Source organism: Ranitomeya variabilis, chromosome 3 (genome assembly GCF_051348905.1).
Source record: "Ranitomeya variabilis isolate aRanVar5 chromosome 3, aRanVar5.hap1, whole genome shotgun sequence".
Lineage (NCBI taxonomy): Eukaryota > Metazoa > Chordata > Amphibia > Anura > Dendrobatidae > Ranitomeya > Ranitomeya variabilis.
This window is the reverse complement of record NC_135234.1, coordinates 3,302,511-3,322,585: the sequence shown is the minus strand read 5'-3', so window position 1 is coordinate 3,322,585 and position 20,075 is coordinate 3,302,511. Positions and strand designations below refer to the sequence as shown.

Genomic DNA, 20,075 nt, shown 5'->3' with positions numbered 1-20,075 from the left:
CATGCACGGTGTACTGGGGATTGGCTTCTCTGCAAAACAGTGGAAGAAGCAGTAGTGTGTCCAGCAGGCAGTGGTCCTGGAGTCTGGGGTTCGGCCCACAAAGTTGTGTGTTTTGCTTGCATGTGCATGATCATGCTGGTGGTGGTCAGGCTGGTTGTTTTGCTACCCCTGCTGATGCGGGCATGGCAGGTGCTGCAAATGGCCTGTTTGGGGTTCTCGGCAGAGTCTTTAACCCCTTCATGACTTTCCGTGTTCGTTTTTCGCTCCCCTCCTTCCCAGAGCCATAACTTTTTTATTTTTCCGTCAATATGGCCATGTGAGGGCTTATTTTTTGCAGGACGAGATGTACTTTTGAACGACATCATTGGTTTTAGCATGTCGTGTATTAGAAAACGGGAAAAAAATTCCAAGTGCGGTGAAATTGCAAAAAAAGTGCAATCCCACACTTGTTTTTTGTTTGTTTTTTTTGCTAGGTTCGCTATATGCTAAAACTGAGCTGCCATTATGATTCTCCAGGTCACTATGAGTTCATAGACACCAAACATGTCTAGGTTATTTTTTATTTAAGTGGTGAAAAAAAATTCCAAACTTTGCAAAAAAAAAAAATGGCGCCATTTTCCGATACCCATAGCGTCTCCATTTTTCGTGATCTGGGGTCAGGTGAGGGCTTATTTTTTGCGTGCCAAGCTGGCGTTTTTAATGATACCATTTTGGTGCAGATACGTTCTTTTGATCGCCCGTTATTGTATTTTAATGCAATGTCGCGGCGTCAAAAAAACGTAATTCTGGTGTTTCAAATTTTTTTCTCGCTACGATGTTTAGCGATCAGGTTAATGCTTTTTTTTATTGATAGATCGGGCGATTCTGAACGCGGAGAAACCAAATATGTGTAGGTTTGATTTTTTTTTATTGATTTATTTTGAATGGGGCGAAAGGGGGGTGATTTCAACTTTTATATATATTTTTTTTTTTTCACATTTTTTTAATTTTTTTTTTTTTACTTTTGCCATGCTTCAATAGCTTCCATGGGAGGCTAGAACCAGGCACAGCACGATCGGCTCTGCTACATAGCAGCGATCATCAGATCGCTGCTATGCAGCAGAAATGAAGGTGTGCTGTGAGCACCGACCACAGGGTGGCGCTCACAGCTATCCAGGATCAGTAACCATAGAGGTCTCAAGGACCTCTATGGTTACTATTCTGACGCATCGCTGATCCCCGATCATGTGACGGGGTCGGCGATGCGCTCATTTCTGGCCGCCCGGCCGGAAGCGTCGGTTAAATGCCGCTGTCAGCGTTTGACAGCGGCATTTAACTAGTTAATAGCTGCGGGTGAAACGCTATTTCACCCGCCGCTATTGCGGGCACATGGCAGCTGTTCAAAACAGCTGACATGTCCCGGCTTTGATGCGGGCTCACCGCCGGAGCCCTGCATCAAAGCGGGGGATCTGACCTCGGACGTACTATCCCGTCCGAGGTCAGAAAGGGGTTAAAAAAATAACCAGACTCGGGAAGATCTCACAGGTGGAATGGCAACTTCACTCATGTTGGTGTTGCAGGGAACGGATGCACGCCTTCTGTCTGTGGCCACCACACTGCTTCTTCCTGCCTGTTGGGGGGATATGCCTCCTTCCCCATTTGTGCTGCTGTCCTCGCTATGCATGTCCTCCTGCCAGGTTGGGTCAGTCACTATGTCATCCACCACCTCATCTTCCACATCCGCACCCTGCTCCTCCTCCTGACTTTCTGGCAATTCTGAATACACAAACTAGACATCAGCAATACAGATATTCACCACCCACCAATAATAGTGTATGTGCCATATAAATAAACCCATTTATCAATGTATAACAGTGGGATCAGCACTTTGTTTATCCTGCGTCCAGAAGATCCACTTCCTGTATCGGCGTTGTCATGGAGAAATCCCACCAATGGAAAGAGACATGCCTGGATCTCATAGGTGAAATGACCGCGCTGAAAACCAAGGCAGCCTATCCACATATTACATATCTGTTACCCTGATGTCCATAGCCAATCCAATGCCCCCTGCAACAAGTGTACCTGCATCATCGTTATGCGTCTCCACCAGAGCTCTCCATGATCGCAGAATAAGGGCGCAGGCGCATCACACACCAGACGCGACCTCATCACATGACCGCAATGAGGCCCCGCCCCACCTCGGCGCAATCATACAACACACCGCAGTGACCGCAGGTTATCAGCGCAGGCGCATCACACACCAGACGCGACCCCATCACATGACCTCAATGAGGCCCCGCCCCACCTCGGCGCAATCATACAACACACCGCAGTGACCGCAGGTTATCAGCGCAGGCGCATCACACACCAGACGCGACCTCATCACATGACCGCAATAAGGCCCCGCCCCACCTCGACGCGATCATACAACACACCGCAGCGGGCCCATGTGATCAATGCGCAAATTGGTAACCCAGGCAACAATGATAACCAAGGGACTGCCCCGAGATGCTGACCTATTATGAGAGCGCAACATGCAAATGCAGGAGCGCCGCACACCAGACGAGGCCACATCACATGACCGCAATGTGGTCCCGCGCACACTGCATCACACTATAGCGGTCCCACATGATCGCAGCTCAAGTCAGTAACCCAGGTAACATAGATAAATAACCAGGACCTCCTTCACAATCAGGGATAAAACATTCACATATATAGAGACCCACCTAACTAGCACACACACACATAATGGGGCAGTCGGAGGACAGTAGGCAACCAATATGGAATCTCAACCATCTATTTCATTTTAGGTTATTTTGTATCAATCATGATTATATTTAACAACAGCAATTATAATCCTACTCAAAATATCGTTATCCATCCATCGACCGACTGTCACATCAAATACCTGTATGAAAAGACAAAAGCATCAATAAAAAACAAAATCAGTGTATTAAAAACAGCATAACCGATAACAACACGTCCCCAACGGAGATCATTGACATTGTGGGGCGAGTGAGTGTAAGGGGGGTGGGGTGAGTGAGTGTAAGGGGGGTGGGGCGAGTGAGTGTAAGGGAGGTGGGGTGAGTGAGCGGTGCGTTGTATGATTGCGCCGAGGTGGGGCGTGGCCTCATTGCGGTCATGTGATGGGGTCGCGTCTGGTGTGTGATGCGCCTGCGCTGATAACCTGCGGTCACTGCGGTGCGTTGTATGATTGCGCCGAGGTAGGGCGGGGCCTCATTGCGGTCATGTGATGAGGTCGCGTCTGGTGTGTGATGCGCCTGCGCTGATAACCTGCGGTCACTGCGGTGCGTTGTATGATCGCGCCGAGGTGGGGCGGGGCCTCATTGCGGTCATGTGATGGGGTCGCGTCTGGTGTGTGATGCGCCTGCGCTGATAACCTGCGGTCACTGCGGTGCATTGTATGATTGCGCCGAGGTGGGGCGGGGCCTCATTGCGGTCATGTGATGAGGTCGCGTCTGGTGTGGGATGCGCCTGCGCTGATAACCTGCGGTCACTGCGGTGCGTTGTATGATCGCGCCGAGGTGGGGCGGGGCCTCATTGCGGTCATGTGATGGGGTCGCGTCTGGTGTGTGATGCGCCTGCGCTGATAACCTGCGGTCACTGCGGTGTGTTGTATGATCGCGCCGAGGTGGGGCGGGGCCTCATTGAGGTCATGTGATGGGGTCGCGTCTGGTGTGTGATGCGCCTGCGCTGATAACCTGCGGTCACTGCGGTGCGTTGTATGATTGCGCCGAGGTGGGGCGGGGCCTCATTGCGGTCATGTGATGAGGTCGCGTCTGGTGTGTGATGCGCCTGCGCTGATAACCTGCGGTCACTGCGGTGCGTTGTATGATCGCGCCGAGGTGGGGCGGGGCCTCATTGCGGTCATGTGATGGGGTCGCGTCTGGTGTGTGATGCGCCTGCGCTGATAACCTGCGGTCACTGCGGTGTGTTCTATGATCGCGCCGAGGTGGGGCGGGGCCTCATTGAGGTCATGTGATGGGGTCGCGCCTGGTGTGTGATGCGCCTGCGCTGATAACCTGCGGTCACTGCGGTGCGTTGTATGATTGCGCCGAGGTGGGGCGGGGCCTCATTGCGGTCATGTGATGGGGTCGCGTCTGGTGTGTGATGCGCCTGCGCTGATAACCTGCGGTCACTGCGGTGTGTTGTATGATTGCGCCGAGGTGGGGCGGGGCCTCATTGCGGTCATGTGATGGGGTCGCGTCTGGTGTGTGATGCGCCTGCACCCTTATTCTGCGATCATGGAGAGCTCTGGTGGAGACGCATAACGATGATGCAGGTATACTTGTTGCAGGGGGCATTGGATTGGCTATGGACATCAGGGTAACAGATATGTAATATGTGGATAGGCTGCCTTGGTTTTCAGCGCGGTCATTTCACCTATGAGATCCAGGCATGTCTCTTTCCATTGGTGGGATTTCTCCATGACAACGCCGATACAGGAAGTGGATCTTCTGAACGCAGGATAAACAAAGTGCTGATCCCACTGTTATACATTGATAAATGGGTTTATTTATATGGCACATACACTATTATTGGTGGGTGGTGAATATCTGTATTGCTGATGTCTAGTTTGTGTATTATGTATGTTAATTATGTTAATGGGCTGTTCTTGATTGGGGATTGGTGCCCTGCGTGGTGTCCACCCTATATAAGCCAGCCCCTGGCAATGTCTGTTATGCTTGAAAAAGACCACATGCTGGTCGAAACGTTGCTTTTTATGGCTTAATAAACATCGCTTTTTGATACCTATTCACCTGGTTGGAGCGCTGTTCATCGTTTTCTACTGCTGGAGTATATCCAGGAAGGTTCCCTGGACATGGAACGGGCGCCCCTAAAGTGAGTGCTGTCAGCCCCTCTCTGTTTTATATTTCTGGCAGTTCTGTCTCATCATCGTCCACCTCTTGTGCCACTTTCCCACCATCGCCTTCTTGTGACCGGGGCTGGTCAAAGCTTTGGGCAGCTCTACATGCGAATTCATCTTTCCCCACTTCAAGTTCACCGGCAGATATTTCTGAATCTTGAAATGGAAAACTGAGCAGCTCTTCAGAGTGTCCAAGTGTGGAATCAGTTGTCTCAGGGCACTCGGCATGGTGGGAGGAAGGAGGATCAGGGAGGAATATCCTGGCCTCACTCACAGCTACTCAGACTTGACCGTGTGGAAGACAAGGTGGTGGTGGTGGTGGCTAAGTGACGGGAAGCATTATCCGCTATCCAACCAACAACCGTTACACACTGCTCTGGCTTCAATAGTGGTGTGCTGCGGTCCCCTAGAAACTGGGACAGGAAGGTCGAGCGAGAAGATGTGGGTCTTTGTTATTGCCCACTTTCACCTTGCCCATGGCCTCGTCCTCTGGATGCACCATCAGCATCATGTCCTCTTCCCCGTCCCTTGCCCATTGCCTTAACCATTTCAAATGGACTACTGCACTATTTCAAATGCTCAACACAAATGTTTTTCTTGGTAGCAAAATAATATGTGATCACTATGCCTGCAAATCTATGATTTTTCAAACCCAAACACCAGGCAGACCTCAGCCTGACATAACAGACTGTATTCAAATTTTTTTTTTAAGTTAATTTATGCGAAATAGCGCTGTATAGGATTTGAATATCTCACAGCCAAAAAATAAGTACACCGGCCTCCAATGGCAAAACTTGGAGCACAGAGATATAGGACGGCCTTTTTTGATGAATTGAAAACACCAAAGAAAAAAGGGACACAAGGGTAGCACACACAACAGAAACACAGTAACAGAAATACCACACTGGCAAATCTGTGGCCTTTCAAATTTTTGGGGAGCCTAAATAGCGCTGTATAGAATTTGAGTATCACACAGCCAAAAAGTAAGTACACTGACCTCCAATACCCAAACTTAGAGCACAGAGATATATGAGGCCTTTTTCGATGAATTGAAAACACCAAAAAAAAAAGGGACACAAGGGTAGCACACACAACTATGCTACGTATGCCTGACAAACTATCACTTTTCAACAGGCCTCAGTCTGACAGGACAGAATGTGTGTATATATATATATATATATATATATATATATATATATATATATATATAAATTTTTTTTTTTTTGGGGGGTGGAATTTGTGGAAAAAAATAAATAAAAGAAAATAGGTATATAGACAGTAAATAAGCTGTGGCAGTTATGGAGCTTTGGGAAGGATGCAGTGGGACCAATGGAGGCACATACAGCGCCTGCAGGCCTTGCACTGATGTGGATATGCTGTGCCCTGCCTACCTAGCGCTGCAATATCGGGACCCACGAATTAACCCTAAAAAGGACTTTTGGTTTCTCAGGAGTTGTGGATGTAAGAGTTGCAGACCTACACTAACTCTAAAATCACGATTCTGACCCTATCTCGGCAGCAGCTCTCCCTACTCTTGCTGAAACAGGAACAGAATGCGGCGAGCAGGGCTCCGCCAGGTCTCTTATACTCGGGATGATGCTGTGTGGCCCAGCCAATCACTGCACGACCACAACAAAGATGGCTGCGGAGTTTCATGGTCTGGCAGACAATCCCTGCACCGTGATTGGGTCTCTAAAGTCCGCCAAAAACACGGGGTGGAGACTACAGTTACCGCCGAATAATCCCGGAAATGCTCGCTGCTCGGCGAGTACCCCGAGTACCCCTATAGTCGGGTGAGTAACGAATAGTGATGAGCACGTTCGCTCATCACTAGTCACCTGCAGTTAAAAGCCACACCCTGCTCACACAGTAGTTTCAAGTCACCCAGTGTTGCTGCTCTAGGCTTTGCCTTTGAATGGAGGAATGTAGAGGGGGGAGAAAAGGGGGTCGCAGCTGCATTGTGTGTGTAGAAAGCCATGAAAACTAAACTCATAATATAATATGGCATTTTTGGCATTATCATGACACCTCCCCCTTTTGGATTGCGCTACGGACACAGAACCTGTCGGTACTTCTCCATGCGCACCTCAGCAGGTTCACACTGGCGGGACAACCCATCTGCATTGCCATGTTCCCTGCCCGTTTTGTGCTCGATGGTAAAATTGTACTGCTGGAGAGCAAGACTCCAGCATTGCAACCTTCCATTTGTTCCACTCATGGCTTGTAGCCAGCACAGAGGGTTATGGTCGGTCACCACAGTGAAGCTGCGACATACAAGTAGGGCTGCAACCGTTGCAGGGCCCAGACTATGGCCAGGCACGCCTTCTCGATGGTGGAATGGGCCACTTCCCTCAGCAGAAGCTTCCGGCTCAGGTACTACACGGGGTGCTCTTGGTCCTCCGAGTCAAACTAGCTGAGAACAGCACCAAGGCCAAACTCGCTGGCATCGGTTTGCACCAAGAACGGTTGACTGCTGTTGACTGCTTTCAACACAGGGGCATCGCACAGTGCTGTTTTCAATGCCTGGAAGGTACCCTCACAGCCGTCGGTCCAGATGACGATGTGGGGTAGCTTCTTCCTGGTGAGGTCCGTCAAGGGTTTTGCCAGGCTACTATAGTTCTCTACGAAGCGCCTATAGTACCTGGCAGCGCCCAGGAAGGACATCACCTGTTTTTTAGTCCTGGGGGTGGGCCAGGACACGATCGCTTCCACCTTCCCAGGTTCCAGCTTTATGGTCTTCCCACCTACCCGGTGCCCCAGGTAGTGGACCTCTCTCATACCCATCTGGCACTTTCCCGGCTTGATCTTCAGACCAGCTCAGTGAAGTCGCCTGAGCACCTCCTCAAGATGCTGCAGGTGTTCACCCCAGAAGGAACTGAAGATGGCAATGTCATCCAAGTACGCCACCGCGTACTTCTCCAGTCCCTGAAGCAGGTGGTTGACCATCTGCTGGAAAGTGGCAGGGGCATTCTTCATGTCGAAGGGCATGACCGTGGACTCGTACAGTCAGAAGAGGGTGATAAAGGCAGAACTCCCCTGCGCCTCAGGGCTCAGGGGAATCTGCCAGTATCCTCGACTCAGATCCATTTTGGTCAGGTATTTTGTGCCAGCTAACTTCTCCAGCAGCTTCTCGATGTGCGGCATTGGGTCAGAGGCTGTGATGGTGTTGAGCTCCCTGTAGTCCACGCAGAACCGGGTGGTCCGTTCCTTCTTTGGCACGAGAACTACAGGTGAGTCCCATGCGCTCTTTGACCATTGAATCACCCCCAGCTGTAACATCGCATCGATCTCCTGGTGCATAACCTGCTGCACCTCGTCGGAGATATGATAGGGTGTTCGCCGTAGTGAGGCATGATTCCCGGTGTCCACCTCGTGGACCGCTAACTCAGTCCTTCAAGGTCGGTTGGAGAACATGGCCCGGAAGGGTTCCAGCTTGGTCCACAACTGCAACCGCTGGAGTTTGGTTGACACATCTGTCCCCATCTTGGGCCAATAGAAGTGTTGAGACAGCCAGTCCTTAGTTTTGCTGATCCGCAAGTGTCCAGCGAGCGGGATCTTATGGGCAATCTGCAACAACTCACTCCGGAATTGCTGAGGGACGACTAGCTGTCTTTCCCTCAACCACTCCTTTTGTGATTTTGTGGGTACTGTTTTGTACAACCTTCCTCGTTCCCAGAACACCCTCTCCTTATCAGTCACAGAGGTGGGCATCTCGGCAAGTTGTCTCAAATTCTCTAGGCTTGCATCTGCGTGCAGAGCGGCCTGAAACTCCTGGCTGGGGGAAGTGTTGTGAACTCTGTTTTTGGGCTCCCTCTTGTGGTCACAGGTGGTACTGTGTGAGTGTTGTCTTTGGGCTCCCTCTGGTGGCTCTTTGTGTCATTCTGCAGGTCTGAGGTTGGATCAGCTGTCTCGTTATCTGTTAGCTGGTTCCTATTTAGTTCAGCTGGACTCTCAGTGGTTGCCTGCTGTCGTTGTATTCAGTGCTATTCTGATTGCTCCTGTCTACATCCGTTATCAGTCTCTCCAAGAGAAGCTAAGTTTTGTTTGCTTATTTTTGCTCATCTGTGTTCAAGATGTGTCCTAGTATATGATGTGTTTTGGTCCAGCTTGCTAATATGTGATCTCCCTGCTTGCTGGTGCTCTGGGGTGCTGAGTTGCTCCCCCCACATCGTTAGTTGGTGTGGGGGTTCTCGCATTCTCTGCGTGGATATTTTTGCATAGGGTTTTTTACTGACCGCACAGATCCCTTGCTATTTTCTGCTATCTAGCGTTAGCGGGCCTCATTTGCTTAACCTGTTTCATCTCTGCGTTTGTCTTTTCCTCTTAACTCACCGTTATTATTTGTGGGGGGCTTCTATATCTTTGGGGTATTTCTCTGAGGCAAGTGAGGTCTTACTTTCTCTTTAGGGGTAGCCAGTTTCTCAGGCCGTGAAGAGACGTCTAGGATTTCAGGAAACGTTCCACGGCTGCCTTTAGTGTGTTTGGTTAGAATCAGGTTTGCGGTCAGTCCAGTTACCACATCCCCAGAGCTTGTCCTATTATCTCTGACTTAGCTGGTTAGATTTGTGATCGTAAGCCACTGGGATCATAACAGGGAAGCCAGAAGCGATGTCAGGGTCCCTTCCCCACGGAAACCCTCTGGGACCTGCTCTGGGTCCATCTCTGGTTCAGTCACATCTGTGACTGAGGAGGGTCCAGAAGGCAGAACGTTATCTGCATTCCAGGCACTCTGCAGGTGACAGAGGCTATGTAGGCTGTCTCCCCAGGGATTTCCAGAGACCCATCAGCCAGCGCTGCTATGGGTACTACCTCCCCATCCACCCCCACCACTTCAGGGGCAGTGCTACTTATGGGCCAGATACCTTCCTCGGTGGCACTGGTGAGTTGCATGGCATCACCTTCCTCACAGTTCCCATGCATCTCCCCATTTCCTGTAGCACCGATGCTTGCAGAGCGACATAGCTGAGCACTCCTGTACCTATGGACACATCAACCTTTGCAGAAAAATGTTTATCAGGTTTGGTTGGCACATTTACATCATTTTCAGCATCATTCCTAGGGAAAAAATGGTTAACAAATGCATCATTACTAGATAAAGCATAGTCAGGTAACGCATGCAGTTTCCCATCATCATCGTCATCATCATCAGGGTTAACGTTACCCTTATTAGCAGATTGGGGAGGGGTGTCAGAGACTGAGTATGCAACCATCCTCCCCAAATCAGTCCCCAATAAAACATCAGTGGGCAAGTTATCGGACAGCCCCACTTCCTTCACCCCGCTCCCGGCACCCCAATCTATATAAACCCAGGCCATTGGCAAGGGACAGCTGATGCCCCCAATCCCGGTGGCTGTTAGGGTTTTCCCCGTAATGATCTCTTCAGGGGCCACCAGTTCGGGTCAGATGAGGGTCCGTTCAGCCCCGGGGGCCTTGAGGCCTGTAGCGACATGGCCCCCCACGGTGGCATGCTGCACGCTGTCACACATCCTCCCAACCACCCCACCCACCAAAAGAACTGCGTTAGGCCCTGGGGTCTTGGCTGCGGGGTTCCTCTGCTTGTCTGGACAGTAGGGACTGATATGACCAATCCGTTTGCAATCAAAACACTGGCGGTCGGTGGTAGGTCTGGTGCTGTTGGCAACGAGGACAGGGCCTCTGTTGTGTTGGCTGGCAGGGGCACTGGCGCTGGTTGCAGTCTTACCCCCTCTGCAGCTGGCGGTGACTGGCTTCCGCACCACCAATTTACGGTTGGCCTCATAGGCATCGGCAATCTGCGCTGCTTTTCTCACGTATTTGGGTTCTCTGTCCATCACGAACTGTCGCACCTCAGCTGGGCAAAGATGTAAGAACTGGTCTTTGATCATCAGGTCTCACAGCTGTGCAAAGGTGGTCACTGACAGTCTTTGGGTCCACTGGTCAAAGTGGGTCCCGAGTACATGAGCCACATCGTTGTAACTGTCGTGTGGGCCACGTTGGAGTTTCTGGAACTTTCTACGGTAAACCTCGGGTGTAAGCTTGTGCTTGGCTTTCAGGGCCTGCTTGATGGCCTCATAGTCACTAACCTGTTCTGGTGGGAGAGCAGCAAACGCCTCCAGAGCTTTGCTTCTTAGTTCTGTGCTCAGGTATTGGGCCCATTAGTCCCCAGGCAGCCGGTACTGTCTGCAGACTTTCTCAAAGGCCGGCAGGAAAGTGTCCAATTCCCCATCCTTTTCCATCACAGGCAAGTGCTCTGGACGGTGTTTAGGGGTCTGAGCGCCGTTAGGCTCGCCGCTGGACTGGGACGACCCCTGCACTTGGAGTCAGGCTAACTGCAGCTGGTACTCCTGCTCTGCTTGCCACTCGGCTTGGGCCTCCCGTCGGGCTCTCTCAGCTTGTGCTTCCTGCCGGTATTGCTGATCAGCTGCAGACTTCAATCACGGTCGTCAGCGGGAATTGTTCCAAGGCCATCAGCAGGTGGGGGTCCAATTCGCCCTGGTTGCTAGTAGGGCTGGCATTCAGTGGTTGGATCTTGACTGCAGCACCATCTCTGTTTGGGCCGAGTTCTGCACCCGCTGGGCTTTGGCTGTTTGGCAGACACGGTACTGCATAAGGTGCGCGTCTCTGACTGGGGAGCACACAGATAGAGCAGCATTAAAGGATGTCAGTGCCAGTTCCCCCCTAGCATCACTTCCCCCCCCCTAGTGATGCACTAATTAGAAGACCCCCGGCCGGCCAGTGGTCACTAGAGGGGAGGGGTCCTACGGCCACTCCTACAGGGGTTAAATCCAGGTGCCCAGCCGGGAATTCTCTCTTTTCCTCCCGGCGGACACCTGGAAGCTTTTGTCCCTGCAGTAGTGATGTCGGACCCCCTGGTTGAGGCCTTACAGAGGAGAGTGGCACAGAAAGGTGAGAACTGGCTTCAGGCCATTGTCGCCGACATCAGGGCTCAGCTTTCTGTGCCCTCTCCCGACCCCCTGCTCACAACCCCTTTATCTGGTCTGGTTGGGTCGCCCTCGTCCTCCCTCACGCCTGCGCCCCTGGGGCCCATTGTGACCAGCTCACCTCCGACGCTGGCCTGCTCGCCAGCTGGGAGACGTTCCGTGCAGCGTCCCTGCTGTCCCGAGGTGGGATCGGTGCTGCCCCTTGCAGCCGCGCAGCTGGCCGAGGGTCTCCCGGCCGCAGACGCTAGGATGGCCTCTCGGAGGCGGTGGGGGAGGGCCGGGCGCCGCACACGCCGGAAAAACATAGTTGTCCCCTCGGTCGTCGGGGCACCGGGCCGCGCCGAGCAGAGTGCAGCGTCGCCTCCTCTCCCCGCGGCTCCGGTGTCTGGCGGCGAGCAGGCTGGCGGCACCAGGTGGCGCGAGGCATCGCCCCCTTCACTAGCTGCTCCAGCGGATCTCCCAGCTGCGCGGGGGGGCAGGCGGTCTGCCCGCTTACCCCGCGCCCCGGAGCGGCTCCAGGTTGGGGAGGGGGCGGCCTAGCTGCCTCACAGCTGCCGGCGTCTTCCGACTCCCTCCTCGGGCTCGGTCCGGCGCACAGAGAAAGCTCCGCCCACCCACTTCCTGTCCCCGCCCACCCACTTCCGGTCACTGCATTACAGCGCTGAGAACAGCGCTGGCCGGCCCTCGGTTACCTGCCCTGCGGGCACATATATGCTGCCCGCAGGGGGTAACCTGGAGGCTGGCACTAACGCCACAAAGTCCCCAGAGCGCGCTGATCGGGCAAACCAGACCGATCAGCGCGCTGAATTTCCACCAGGCCTGACCTCCCGCCTACCCCCGGCAGACTCAGCACTGATGCCTGCACGGGGGTATCAGGGGTCAGGCCGGCTGTTACAGGGCAGCCGAAGAGCGCATTGTTCGGCCCAATAGGACCGAGCAAGGCGCTCAACGGATGCACAGCGGGAATCACTGTGAAATATCAGTAAACGCACCAAACACAGACGCATTTACACCTCCCCCCACTGCCCAAATTCCTAATAAAAATTTTCCGTTAACCGCCGCCCCGCCAAATCCCAGCAATGGGGAGGAAAACAGATACCTCCTTACGCCCCCCCTTCTAAGTAGCACTACGGGACCGTATACTGCCATTAATCCCCCTCGGAATAATGTTGGAATCCCCCCCCTTACACCGCTGGGCAACGGCGGACGAAGGCGTAGACGCCAAACGTCCTCTCAATCATCTTCAGATACCTCCCATCGCCATTTGCGCTACCCCTCTAAACGCCCCTCCCGTCACCGACGCAGGCGCAGCTCCCATAGGAGCCGCCGCAGATCCCTGGCCTCGGGATGGCTGTCATCAGCAACGTCCGAGGGGTCCGATGTATCGCAGAGCCCAGACAGAAGATATCGTGCACGCGACAAGACTTCAGAATCACGGGCACCCTCTAGGGCTTTCAGCCGGGGAGAACAATCCCCCGCGGTTTCCAGCCACAACAATCACTATGCAGTCGCCGAAGACAGAGCCAGTAATCCGCCACGATGTGGTTGTAATCGGGCTCCAACGCACGATACTCAGTGCATCGGCCAGAACATCGGCCAGTCCCTCACTGTAGCGGGAGCCAGAGTTTCCCCGTCCTGCGATATCACCCCGTCAACATCTGCGGGGGTTCCTCCAGGATCGGAGTACACTCGTCCAGAGTCACACAGCGGTGAGTGTTCCAAGGGTGGCAAGGAAATGTTACAAGATATGGAGCTAACCTCTGCGGTAAAGGAGTTAATCTTACAGCTATCACATTCGAGTGGAAAAGTGGTGAACAATACAACACCACAGTCCGCCAATCTACACAGAGACGCCTTCTTCTGCGGGATCAGCCCGCTAGGCGCTCATATAGATCAGGAAACTAGACAGAAAATCTGGAGCAATGAGTACATTGACATATGGTCGCTGTTATCAGTGGACCAACAAACGGTGGATAAAGCCAACAATAGGGGTTTCGATAGGGGGAGATCAAGAATTGCATTAACCATGAATAATTGGCTCCAGGCCTTCGCAGTGTTGGGCTGTATTATGGGCCAGAAACATCCGGAACGCTGCTCCGAATTGTTTATATATCAGGACATGATATATAGTTCGTACAAGTCGCATGGCGGTTCAGCCTGGCGGCGGTATGACGAGGAGTTCCGCAGGCGTCTGGCCCTACAGCCCGATCTAGGCTGGGGGGTTAAAGCAACAGACGTATGGTTGCGACTGATGCTGTCACAAAAGCAGCCCCCCTTTTCAGCCACGACCACTAATTACTCCGCAGCCGCAGGTCAGAACTCAGTGGTCGTGCGAAAACCCGGGGCCTGCTGGTTATTCAACGAGGGGAACTGCCGGTTCCACACGTTATGCAAATTCAAACATGATTGCTCCGCTTGCGGGGGGGGGGGCACCCAGCGTCATGGTGTACTCGTCAGCAACACAAAGCGCCTACAAGGCAGAACCCCAGTGAGCGTAACCGCGATGGCCCCCTGGCTAAAGCTCTACCCCAATAAGAAAGCGGCTCAGCAGCTGCAGGCAGGATTCTCCGACGGGTTTTTTATACCCTTTAGGCTAACAAGAATGCCAACCCTATCCGATAACCTAAAATCGGCTCGTGAATTCCCTGAAATACTTAGACAAAAGATTGAGAAGGATGTAGAATTGGGTAGGATAGCAGGCCCATTCCAGTCGCTCCCCTTCAAAAACATGAAAATATCACCGCTAGGCATTATACCAAAAAAGGAACCCGGTAAATACCGCCTAATCCATCATTTGTCTCACCCAAAGGATGATTCGGTTAACGACGCAATTTCCCCAGAAGAAGCTTCCGTCTCATACGCGTCTTTCGATAATGCGGTAGAATTAGTCCGGGCAGCCGGACCCGGCGCCCTGCTAGCCAAATCCAACATTGAATCTGTTGCAGAGTGCGTCTTCTTGCAGTCACCGCTGTAGTTACGAGAGCTTCAATCAGCAAGATATCTTGAGTAAACAGTATTTACTTCATACTGGATAAACATGAGATACAATTCAGTGTCACACAATCCGTGCACTGAGGCATATAACACATTCAAGAAGAAGAAGGAATAATCAGGAAGGAAGAAAAACAACCAACAACTGAGAGCTTCCCTCCCCACATTACAGCAAGTATATAACTTTACACACTATCGCCATCTGCTGTCTGGTTAGTGTAAAGTCCTACTTTCACTTATAATAAGTCCTAATCTGTTGCATATGCCAACAGAATCGGCATTCCGTTTACTACCCGTGCACCCCGAATGTTTCCACCTTCTGGGCTGCAAAGTGGACCAACACTATTACTTCGACATGTGCCTCCCGATGGGATGTTCCATCTCATGTCACGATTTCGAGCTATTCAGCACCTTCTTAGATTGGGTAGTTCGGTACGAGACAGGCAGCAAATCCCTAATTCACTACCTCGACGACTTCCTGTTCGTCGGCCCCAAAAATTCTAAACTCTGCTCCGAGCTGCTAGAAAAATTCTAATCTATCTCACACAAATTCGGCGTGCCATTGTCACCGGAAAAAACGGAGGGACCATGTAATGTGTTGCCCTTTTTGGGCATCGAAATAGATACCAATTCGATGGTTTTCCGATTACCAGAGCATAAAATACAAAAAACCCAGCAAATGTTGAAAGGTTTCCGCGAAGTTAACAAGGTAACCCTACAGCAAATGCAGGCATTATTGGGCCTACTGACGTTCGCCTGCCGCGTAATGCCGGTCGGCAGAGCATTCTCGCGCAGACTTTCTTTGGCAACAAAAGGCGCTGCTCAGCCCAGCCATAGAATTAGGCTCACTCGTTCGCTAAAAGCAGATCTGCTTGTATGGCAGACGTTCCTACAATCGTACAACGGTCACACGTGCGTCATGGCTAACGAGATCACAAGCAAGGAATTAAGGCTGACAATAGGATGGAACAAAAAAGAGGGTTTTGCAGCAATCTATAAAACCCAATGGTGCAAATCTGGTTGGCCAGAGAAATGGACGACAACAAAGTGGGGGCAAGACCCAGCCCTATGGGAATTGTTTGCGGTAGTGGCAGCGATGGAGATATGGGCCGATCAGTTGAGAAACACGAACATTCGTTTCCAAACAAAAAATGCGAGAACAGCGAAGAGTCTAAATCACATGTCATCTTCTTCCTTGCCCATACTAGCTCTCTTGCGCCGGCTAGCGCTGATAAGCCTTGAAAACAATATTTGGTGTAGAGCCACCGTGGTGGCGGAAGTAGATGATAATATCATTAACCCACTGTTATTTTCCAAATGGCAGGCTTTCAGAACCCAGCAGCCCAACGTGCAACCCCGGGGTATTCGGTGTCCACTGTCCCTCTGGGACACAGTGGCCAATCATTGATGCCCTTAATCCGGGCCTCCGTTTCGCCAGCTACCTGGCAGGTGTATGGTAAGGCTTGGGAGGAGTGGTGCTCACTAATTCAGGGTAGGCCAGTCGACGAATGTGAAGGAGCTCGAAGCGCGGTGACAACCGATTTTCTATTACGGATGAGGCAAGGTGGGGCGTCGGGTACCTCGGCACAACGGAAATTATCGGGGCTAGCATTTTTCTTTCAATTATTGGGATGGGTAGACGTAACTAAGTCCTTCTGCATAAGACAAACCATAAAAGGTTGGAAAAGGCTTCAGCCAAGCCAAGAATGTCGCCGCCCCATTTCCCTGAGACTATTGCAGGACCTGATTGCGATACCCCCGTCAGTCTGCTCATCGCAATATGAGGCGGCCCTCATATCGGCAGCTTTTGCGACCGTCTTTTTCGGAGCACTGCGTATTAGTGAATTGCTACCGTGGTCAAAAAACGCGTTGGAAGGAGGCCTAATCAATGAGGACATAGTTATATGCAGCGACGCCCTGCGCATCAGGGTTAGAAAATCCAAATGCGATCCCACCGGTAGGGGCACATGGGTCCTGGTTAACTCTACAGATGGCCCAGTTTGCCCGCAAAAAATTGTTAAAAGATACGCCGTAATAAGACATGCGGGTAGATTTTTCTTCACTCATACAGACGGGTCCCCTCTGACCAAGTACCAGTTCCAGGCAATGTTCAAGCTATTCTTGGAAAAAAACGGCGCAAAACCAAAGGAGTACGGAACACATTCGTTCCGGATAGGGGCGGCCACAGAGGCAGCTAAGGTAGGAGTGTCAGAGGCCGAGGTGCAGAGAATGGGTCGTTGGAAGTCCGCTTGCTTCGCCAGATACATAAGACCCGACTTGCTTAATTAACATATGTTGTCTCTTACAGGGGTTGAAGTTTGGGTTGTAGGAGATTCCTACGTATACTGGGCCGAAAAGAGGGCCAAACTGCGGCCAGGAGGAACAAATCTTCACCTCCCGGGCATAAAAGTTAACTGGAGGGGTATCAGAGGCCTCCAGTGGAAACAGGTGTTCAAGGAGATGGTTGGCATAGCAAGGATGGCGGAAAGCCCTATGATAATGGTGTTACATGCGGGTGGCAATGACTTAGGCAAACAAAAGGTGGCCGAGCTGTTCAAATGGATGACAACGGATATGGAACGGTTCAGCTGTCTGTTCAGAAACATGATACTGGTGTGGTCGGATATAACACCATGGGCCGTATGGCGTGGAGCAAGAGATAAAAAAGCCATAGAGCGGACAAGGGTGAAATTCAATGCTCGGATTGGAAAATATGTGAGAGGAAGAGGCGGTATCGTGATTCGTCACCAATGCCTACAAGGGGATAACACGCCACAATTAAGACCGGACGGAGTTCATCTAACGGACATTGGCCTCGATATTTTTTTGTCGGGTTTACAGGAGGGGGTTGAACAGGCCCTAACATTGATGGGTGGGGTCGGAGTCCCGCGTAGGTAATACACGGGATCCTCCGTGGCGGAAGAAGCGGGGGAGGGCAAAGGTCGTAACCGCTCGTTGGGCCAATTCCCCTGTCGATCATGGACAGGAGCTCGGCGCGAGCGGCCGTTACGATATGTAATTGCCCTTCTCAGCTTATTTAATTAATAAATTGTGACCGACCTGTTCAACCCACCTAGGACTGTGTGTGTTTCATTACGGGAGTGACGGGAGGGGGGAAGGCACTGGTTACGACACCCAGGTCTCCACAGTCTGGCAGACGCGGTACTGCATAAGGTGCGCGTCTCTGACTGGGGAGCACACAGATAGAGCAGCATTAAAGGATGTCAGTGCCAGTTCCCCCCTAGCATCACTTCCCCCCCCCCTAGTGATGCACTAATTAGAAGACCCCCGGCCGGCCAGTGGTCACTGGAGGGGAGGGGTCCTACGGCCACTCCTACAGGGGTTAAATCCAGGTGCCCGGCCGGGAATTCTCTCTTTTCCTCCCGGCGGACACCTGGAAGCTTTTGTCCCACCCTCCCTCCCTTTTAAAGGCTAATGACGATACTAACCTGAGGGATAATGTACATTTTTGTTTTTCACTTCTAGTATGATAATAAAAAAAAAAAAAGGTATATATATGTATGCTGATATGAATGACTTGGTAATTTTCATTAAGTCACAGCGGAAGAAGCGGAGGAGGGCAAAGGTCATAACCGCTCATTGGGCCAATTCCCCTGTCGATCACGGACAGGAGCTCGGAGCGAGCGCCCGTTACGATATGTAATTGCCTTTCTCACCTTATTTAATTAATAAACTGTGACCGACCTGTTCAACCCACCTAGGACTGTGTGTGTTTAATTACGGGATTGATGGGAGGGGGAAAGGCACTGGTTACGACACCCAGGTCTCCACAGTCTTCCCGTTGCACCAGAGCCGCGACCAGTTGGTCTTTGTTTTTGTTTGTGATGTCAATTTGCCACACCCCTCAAAGGGCAATAAGAGCGTCCTTCTTAAGCTGCTTATACCACACTTCTCCCATCGCAGCCATGGTTGCAAAATAAAAGATAGGACAGAAAAACGAAGAGAAGGGTAGGGGATAATCACAAGTACACACAATTGTCTCAGGACGAATAAACACTGAATTCGTTCTCCAAACTATTGTGGCTGGGTTCTTGGAGGAACCATGCCAGTTTTCGTGAGAGGAATGATTGCTCAAACCAAACCACTAATGCTCTATGATCCCACCGCTCTGCCACCAATATGTCACAGTTCGGGGATGACTGTTAACCAGTACACGGCTATCACATGGCTTATCTTGGTTATCCCACCACTGCCACGAATGTCATGGATCAGGGTGACCTTTGGCCAGCACACAGCTATCACATGTGCGGGGGGCTTATCTTAGTTATCCCTCCACTGCTACAATGTGATGAAAACACAAACAAGGCTATTGACCTATCAATTTACCGCAGGGGCTTATTTTAGTTATCCCACTGATGCTACAGTATAACACAAACTGCAGGGATTTATGTATATCCAGCTTTCCAGTTCCGCTTTGGAACTTGCAGCCCTCCGGGGCCCCCCTTACCCTCAGGTCAGTCAGGGAACTACACCAAGGGTAATTAGTCCCTGGATGGGCCACTTCACTGTGGACTGGCTAGCAGGCACGCTGCAGGAAGGGAATTGTAAATGCTCAGGCCGCAGCCAGGCAATAGCTTATGAAACCCCGTTCCGTCGCTGCCTCACCTAGCCCAGAACGCACTTCGCTGCCACCAGCTCAGATTTCTCCTCAGATGGGTTTGCGCCAACCCAAATTAGTAGAGTAATTACTTCAGGCACGTGAAAAATTTGCATAAAACATGGGGAATACGAACTAGTAGTTTTATAGTTTACTCCAAAAATATTAGGCAGTGTTTATAAAAGGCATATAAAGATTTTACAATATGAGACAATTTAAAGTATGTACAGCAATTATAAAAAACAAGGATTAAAGAAAGATAAAAACTCACATTTTGCTTAAGTCATTGCAGGCTAACCATGCTGGTGGGTGGAGCCAAATGTCCCAATTCATCAGAGGGTCCTGCTGTGACAGCTCCTCAGGCAAGACTGAGGGTTGGGCTCACTGGCAGTAACTTATACCTCTGGGCTTGTGACATCACTGAAAGGGGTTGAGTTACTACCGCCCTCCCCTTTCCTCTAAGTTACAGATTTGCCAGCAATACCTATAATTCTCATAACTCGGCTCGAGAGTCTAGCAGAGTCACAACACCCACATCATTCATCTTATATTAAAATTAGCTTTCTAAGGACTCTAAACTCGGTCTCGCTATTCCACTCTGATTAGGAGAAATCCATTTCTCTGGTTCTCTTGGTGCCAGAGTTTAGCGACCGGTGCCGCAGTGAAGCTCTCGTAACAC

General features: G+C 51.3%; 1 protein-coding gene across 1 annotated transcript in view; it reads right to left on the bottom strand.

Annotated features, from left to right (window-relative positions):
* Nucleotides 1-19,754, bottom strand: part of CD80 (CD80 molecule) — a 145,769-nt gene extending 126,015 nt beyond the window's left edge. Inside the window, exon 1 of the mRNA XM_077293572.1 lies at nt 19,668-19,754. The gene's annotated coding sequence lies outside the window, so the exon portion shown is untranslated. The remainder of the gene's footprint in view (nt 1-19,667) is intronic.
* Between the last annotated feature and the right edge of the window lie 321 nt (nt 19,755-20,075).